An 8,573-nucleotide genomic window follows, 5' to 3' on the forward strand; every position below is an offset into this window, starting at 1 on the left:
AAGGTGGAACTCCTCTCCAATTGATCCATCAGTGTGCTACACAACTTGTCTTAGTTAGATGTACCCAGGTATAATTCCTTTAAAGTTGATCCACCAATGTGTTACACAACTTACCTTTGTTAGAAGTACAAAGGTGGAACTCCTCTCCAATTGATCCATCAGTGTGCTACACAACTTGTCTTAGTTAGATGTACCCAGGTATAATTCCTTTAAAGTTGATCCACCAATGTGTTACACAACTTACCTTTGTTAGAAGTACAAAGGTGGAACTCCTCTCCAATTGATCCATCAGTGTGCTACACAACTTGTCTTAGTTAGATGTACCCAGGTATAATTCCTTTAAAGTTGATCCACCAATGTGTTACACAACTTACCTTTGTTAGAAGTACAAAGGTGGAACTCCTCTCCAATTGATCCATCAGTGTGCTACACAACTTGTCTTAGTTAGATGTACCCAGGTATAATTCCTTTAAAGTTGATCCACCAATGTGTTACACAACTTACCTTTGTTAGATGTACAAAGGTGGAACTCCTCTCCAATTGATCCATTAGTGTGCTACACAACTCGTCTTAGGTGGTATATTGAAGTGCATAAAGTAATTGTATGCATCAAGATATAACATAACTTAAGCCACGTTGATGGAAAAGCGTTGTCTCAACCCAATTAAAGGTATTTGAACAAGGTTACATTTCAGCTCAAATTAATTAAGTGGATGGGTCAAGGTATAAATCGACTCGGAAGTACTTAAATGAAAACAATTAACTAACTCTACTCACCTAGATGTATCATGATCAAATTGTAACTCAAGGCAACTATAATTGATATATCAAGATGTACAAAACAACATACTTCTCTACTGTTGCACAGTATCTAGTTGATAATACAATATTATGGTATCTACCAGTATGATTTTTTTAAAGAATAAAAGTAACCGGCAAACAATTGTATATTAATACACATATATATATATATAAATGTCTTTTAAGTGTATGACTATAACTTTAAGTATTATTAAGTTCTATATGATCTTTGAAAATATCATACCAACATTTCTTAAACGTTGTTAGTGTTGCGAAAGTGAAAGAGCTCTAAAATTTAATTTCTGGCATTGCAAGTCTATTATCACATCGCCTACATGGTTTTAAGTTCTAAACAGAGATGGCAGCATCGTATAACCATATTATATTTTACTTGCTGTTAAGTACAAAGCTTCACAATGGGTTATCTGTACTCTGTCCACTGCAGGTATCGAACCCTGAATTTTAGCGTTATATGCTCTTAGATTTACCGCTGAGCTACTGGGAGGTTATTGTTTTGGATAATTGAGTGCTCTTAATAATGTTTAATTGAAATTGATTCTGCCATGTCATATTACAATTCAATTTTTTTTAGTTTCCGAAATTCTTACATATGTATAAATTCCCATACTTTTTCGGTTATTTTTCTTACTTAAAAGAACTTATTTTACTTCTTAAGACCATTTCTTAACATTTGAGTTTTTCAGATATATAATAACATTAACATAATTGACAGACTAAATTCTGCTGCTGTTTCAAGACACATTTCATCAACATTAAAAGTTATATATCATTTCTTGGTTCCTACCTAATTCTATTAGAAAATATTTCAACTTCGTTTATACCAAATAAAAAAATTGTAACTGTTTCTTTTATAATTCTGAAACGATTAAAATATTTTGAACTGTGATCCATAGTTCTTGACTTATTTAGTAAAAAAAAGAAAGAGTAAATTGGAGTATGTTAATATTTTTATAAAAGACCACTGAGAATCAGCTGTGTATCATCATCACAATATCTTATATTTATAATTAAAGATTTAAAAAGTGAGTAAGTTGTCATACTTACCAATGAATAATGGATTAATTGCCGATATTTTAAGTTTACTTTTTTGTGTATTCAAAATACATTTTGGATGTTTTGCATATCAAAGATCTTTGTATTTACAACTTTTAATAATTAAAATCACTTCTTCCTCGCGAATTACATTTGGTTTTAGAGGTTAGCGTGCCAAACGGCTAATCCGAGGGTTCGTGGTTCGCAGTTCGTTGCCACAAAGCCATCCTCCGCACTTTGGGGGCCGTAGACGATTTATAAGAATGTCAGTCAAATCCAATCATTCGATTACGTTATTTTAAACAAACTCTAGTTAACAATTCAAAATTAAGGGCAGATAGCTTTCTATTTTATAACACCATTCCTATTTTAGTATAGTTTCTATTGTTTATCGACGATTCAATTTAATGCTCTTTTGTCACAATTTCATACTAACACCCTATGATGCTTTTTAAAAATATTTTACCATTCTTATTTACATTCTTGCTTGGAAGTGTAAAAACTGCGTTTTTAAATGTCTAGTTTTCAACCCCTATTCTATAAAATGCAAACTTTTACAGAAACTTGAACTAGCTTCGTGTGTTTTATTTTGTAATGTTAATCAATAAAAATCATATAAAATATAAATTCTCAGAAAAGGAAAGTGTCTTTAAAAAAAAGAGCAGAGTTACGGAAAGTATACCACATTAGCTGAGAATAAACAGTAATTATCACACTAATGGTGATGAAGACTAATGACTTTGATATAACATTTTGAAATTGAAACGTTAGATGGCAGCATTGATTATGTACATTCATAATTGCGTATACGGCCCTGTCTACATTGTTATTTGAGAGTATTTTATTTGTATAATCCATATATTGTGATGTTAGGTGAACGGAAATTTGAAACAAATAGAAATATGAATCTTAAAGAATTAGATCTAACTTATTCTTCCTCAGTAGTATTATATCAAATATTTTGCTGGTTATTGAAAGTCTGGTAAATTGATATGCATTATTGTTCATCTAGTTTATTTTAAATTCCACACGATTGTATCGTAGATGTAATATATAAATCTAAACGTCCAAAGTGTATTAAGAGTATAACATTTAACACAGGTTAGATCCTATGGTCATAATAGTTGTCGTTCTTTTTTTTATTGCCATCAACCACATATTAGCTCTGCGTCTGTATGTAGGCATCAGTTTAAAATATATATAACACATTAGATTTATATGGGTTTTTCTTATTATGGGGCATAAGAAACTGCTTTGGAATAAAGAAAGCTTTCGCTAAAAATATTTTCTGTCTCACATATCTGTAAAAATTACTAAAAAAGTTCCTAATGATATTGTTTATTTAAGTATAGATACAAATAATACTCATTACAATCAAATGCTTATCATCCATTATAGTTACTCAAAGAAGAAAGAAATTATTGTTTTCGTTATGATTATTATTCTATATATATATTAAGAGGACTCCGATTTTGTATCCTATTTTGCTTATAACAGGTAAGTTCCAGTAGCGTCAATTTTAAAAACCACAACGAGTGTTGTAGTTCAGAAAGTGAACAAAAACTTTCGTCAATTTTCTAAATATTTTACCATCCTTCATATTAAAACTTATATTTTAGGAAATTGTGGTCCTCCGTTTGTTTTTATATAACTTTAGTAAATCTCATCATACACTATACAACTATTTAATACAAATAATTTTGGAGAATAGGTGGTTACAAATTTGCTGTGCTTGTCGCATGATTTGCAAAAAATAGTCTAGTTAAAACTTAAAAACTGATAATACTTGTTCGTTGATATTTGTGTGTGTAAAATGAAAGTATTCTTAGCAAGAAAGTATAGATATAAAGATTCTTGACTATTTGTCCATAAATAAAAATCATAAGACTATTGTTTTGACATTTTTCTTTAAATAATATATATATATATATGTATATTATTGATCTTAATAGTTTTTGCACACGTATCTGCTGACGCCGGGAGAGGGCGCGCCATATACAGTCGATACATTTGCCCGACCATAATTTTCAGACACTGTGGTAGACTTTGAGGTAGGGGTAGGTTTCGGATAGTTCATCCGTTAGAGCATGTGCCCTAGAACGTATCATGTACGAATTAGTTTTTAATATTAGTTGCTATAGATATTGACTTTATTGTTTGTATAGTAGTACGGGTCTTTCTTAATTCATTTTTAAACTTAAACGACCTTTAGTATTCGATTAGTCTTAGTAAAATAAAAGTTACAATACATGGTATTGAATTGTTTATGACGTTCCGGCAAGTGGATCACAAACGTTTTTGGGTACGTATGTTGTCATTTTTTAAGTTTTGGATCTCACCCGTGGAATATATCTGAAAGTTTTGAGCATGTGATTCAAAGTAATACTATTACTAATATTGGCATATTAGACTCAAATTTTTGACAGCAACATTGTTGATCATATAATAACAAACCAAACCTCGGGAATTTTCGTAAGTACCAAATGTTATTAGTGTACAAAAATGGAAAAAGGGACCTACTACCTCCCACCCCCACCCCACCCTTTATTTTTCTTGTATCAGTTGTAAAAAAAAAAACAACACTGTCGACAGCATTGGTTAGGACAGTTGAGATGGTACAACTACAACGTTATGTTGTTGATAGTATAGTTATCTTAATCGGTAGTTGTTATTTTTTATATACCTGATAACTTATTTCTCGATCTATGATCTTGATGACAATTGGAGCATTCACACTATAGTATTATCAACTAAACCATTAAATGGCTTTAACCTGCTCCTAGACGATATGATAAACGATGAAAGATTCTAGTGTAACTTATGTTCACCAACAAGGCTGTGAAATAGGTCGACCAGCCAGTGGTATCCTCGTGTTGCACGACTTTCTTTAAATTCTGTTGAAAACAGAGCTTTGTATAAATGTTTTTGTTTTATTCCATTCAAAAATGTAACTTACATTATTGTCGACTCTGTCAAATTATGAAATGTGATGTTTACCAGATATCTTAAAAACTGGCAGTTGTTTCTTCTTGCATTTCCGCGACAGACGTACATGGTTATTTTATTTGTTACTATAGTTAAGTCAGCAGTAAAACGAGCTCTTCTTTGCTTGTAATTTCTACGTTTTGCAATATTCCGGTGCTTAAAAAGTATGTGGCAAATCTTTTGGTTTCAAAAAAATAATTAAACCTTTCAATAAGTAAACTACAGAGAATATGGGAGTGAAATATTGTGGACTATTTGTTACTGCCTACGTATCGTTATTTCAGTCGTAGTTAGGGATTTTAACATATTTTAAGATGAGCATATTCTCATTCTGCAGGTAGTTGTCTTCATACACTAATGATTGGGTGTTGTCGTTACTATTCTGTGAAAGTAGAGGTACTTAGCTGGGTGAAGTGGACTTGTTTTTGAAAAGAAAAAAATTACATATAAACATAAAAAAAATAACGACAAACCTGCTCAAATAAGTCCCAGTACTCAGTACCACCTTATAAAATAAGTCCCGGTTCTTAGTACCACCTTAAAAAATAAGTTCCGGTACTCAATACCGGTGAGTACCAGCAGACTTTTACCCCTGCTTACTGGTAATAACCTCGGATCACAGTTGTTCGCACTCTTACGATTCGTTTTTACTTTTAGTGTGTTGGCTACTTTGTATTACTTCACTAATCCCGTTCCTGATAAGGAGACTGTAATCCTTTTCAAAGATCTGTTAGTACGGATTTTATTTCGTTAATAAGCTATTTTGATCGGATGGTCATTTGATGCGTCTTTGTGGTATTCGGTATTAAGGAATATTCAGCATACGAGTAAACCAATCTCCTCATAACACTAAGGAAGGTCTTAAGATTTGCCTCCCCCCGCAAAACATTATAGAAGGGTCCTAGAATTGATGCCGCCCCTGCATAACACTACAGGAGGGTCCTAAGATTTGGCAGATGGAAAGGGAGAGAACGTCGAGAGGAAAAGACAAGTTTCACGAGAATGATGATAATTATTATTGTGACGCCATCTACCACCTCACACTGCACAGAACGATCAAACTATGTGGAAGTAAAATACACAGAAATTGACTTGCAAATGAATTAAGGAAATATAAACCAAAATTTTATAATAGTCTAATTGACTTAAAAGTGGAGTATGGTTTAGTAAAGGTTTAAGAGATCATATTACCGATAAACATAATAAATTCAAGAAATTTAAACTTACTGGAAATAATAAGGACTTGGAGGACTATAGGAAATGAAGAGAGCTGGTTAAAAAAGGAAGTTAAAAGGGCAAAAACTGTATATGAAAGAGGGTTGGCTGAGAGAGTTAAATCAAACAATGAATACTTTAGGTATATGATGGGTAAGCAAAATGTTAGGATGAGGATTGGGCCTCTTAAATGATAGTGAGGAGCTTATCTCGGAGGATTACGAGATAGTGAACTTATTATATTATATGTTCTCTTTAGTTTTTCACGAAGGAAAATAGAAGAATTATGCCTCAACCAATGCACTTAATGTATGGGGAAAATATTGATGTAAAAGATATCATTCTAAGTTCTGAAATTGAAGAAGAAAAGTTAGGAAACCTAAAAATTGACAAGTCCCCTGGAACAAGCAATTTTTTATCCCAGAGTTTTAAAAGAACTTAAAGATTTTATTTGTGAATCGCTACCTAATATTCTTATAGGTCATTGAGTAGTGGAAGAGTATTAGAAGATTGGAAGTTGGCTAATGTTAGCCCAATATTTAAAGGAGGTGATAAACATCGTCCAGGCAATTATAGGCCAGTTAGTCTTCAATCAGTAATTGGAAAGGTTTTGGAGAGTGTGATTAAAGATGCATTGCAGGGTCACTTAAATCAGTTTGATATAGTGTCAAAGGCCCAGCATGGTTTCATTAAGGGAAAATCTTGTTTAACATATCTTCTGACATTCTTTGAGGATGTTACTGCAACAGGTGATGAAGGAAATACTGTGTATTTGGTTTACCTTGATTTTCATAATGCATTTGATAAGGTGCCTCATAAAAGACTTGTTACATAAATTAAATCTGTGGATAGAAACTTGGCTGGAGAGTAGAAAGGAAATAATAGTAATAAGTAAGAGTTAAATCTGACTGGATTACAGTTACAAGCAGTGTGCTTCAGAGCTCTGTGCTGGGTCCTCTGCTGTTTGTAATTTATATTAATGATATTGACTCTGAAATGACTAACAGAATTTTGAAGTTTGTAAATGACATTAAGATTTTTGGGGTGGCTAACTGTATCAAAGATGCTGCAGACTTACAAGGAGATTTAGATCATTTGATGCATTGGGCCAATATGTGGCAGATGATGTTTAACTATCCAAAATGTAAGGTGATGCATGTATGCATTCACAATTCAAATTATTGTTACAGTTTAAATGGGAATACATTAAACACTATGGTTAAAGAAAAAGATCTAGGTGTTGTGATCAAAAAACAGCCTAAGTCATCTAAACAGTGTATTGTAGCTATTAATAGGGCTAATAGTATTTTGAATGGCATCTATAGAAATATTGAATACAAGACGAGGGATATTCTTGTTTCACCATATAGATCAATTGTAAGGCCTCATTTAGAGCACTGTATAGTTTTGAGCTCCCTTTCTCAAGAAGGATATTGAATTGTTGGAGAAGGTTCAGAGAAGAGCCACTAGGATAATACCTGGGATGGTAGGATTGTCCTATGAGGAGAGACTAATATCTCTAAACTTGTTTTCTCTGGAGAGGGGAAGAGTCAGAGGCGATTTGATTGAGGTTTTTAAAATGATTAAGGGTATTGATAATATGGATCCATCAAACTTTTTGTGTTCAGTAGTGAAAACAATAGGACAAAGGGTCATAAATTCAAATTTTGGCAGTATAGGAGTCGTCTGCAGTTTAGACAGTATTACTTTTCAAACAGAGTGGGTGGCTTTTGGAATGAGCTGCTTTCAAGGGTGGTGGAGGCAGAAAACTTAACTGAGTTCAAGAAAAGATTAGATGAATACATGAGTAGTAAGGGGGGGGTATATTTAGGAGCTGGAAGGGACATCCTTGATGGGCTAATAAGCTCTTTTTTGTCCCTTTATAATTTTATGAATTTATTAAGCATAAGCTATTTTCATACATAACATACAACGTGACTTATTCAATACAATAATCTGACAACAAAGACGACAAATGACGGATACCGAATCCTACCTGCCAGCGCATCTCAAGCTAATTTCGTTAATTTAAAAATGTTTAACTTTGGTAACATCTCTAACAGCCTCCCAGTAGTACTACACCTTTATACAATAGATCTTGTTTATCTAACGATGTGTCATGTAGTATTTGACTATATTCTTTAAGTGAAAGACTGCGATTAGTAAAGGTAGCATTATATATCGTTAAATATGTTACTCTCTGAAAGACACTACATAAATTAGAAGTAGAATTATACAATATAGGACCTTTCAGTATTTAATCCTGATTCATTAAGTTTATGATAATTTGTTTTTAACAACTGATTCGGATTATTAAACATTAATGCTTTCCATCTTAATGCGCCTGATTTTCAACTGGGAATTTTCTTTCACGGGGGCCGTCAAAAGCTAATTTTAAGATGTTGTGTACACATCACAACAAACGGTAGTGGCTTAACTTTGAACATGTTATGTTTATATTACGTTTTCAGTTCGGAATTACTCTGTGTTATTGGGTAAGGTACCGTATTCTTCGGAAT

Source organism: Limulus polyphemus, unplaced genomic scaffold, assembly GCF_000517525.1.
Source record: "Limulus polyphemus unplaced genomic scaffold, Limulus_polyphemus-2.1.2 Scaffold1188, whole genome shotgun sequence".
Taxonomy (NCBI): Eukaryota; Metazoa; Arthropoda; class Merostomata; order Xiphosura; family Limulidae; genus Limulus; species Limulus polyphemus.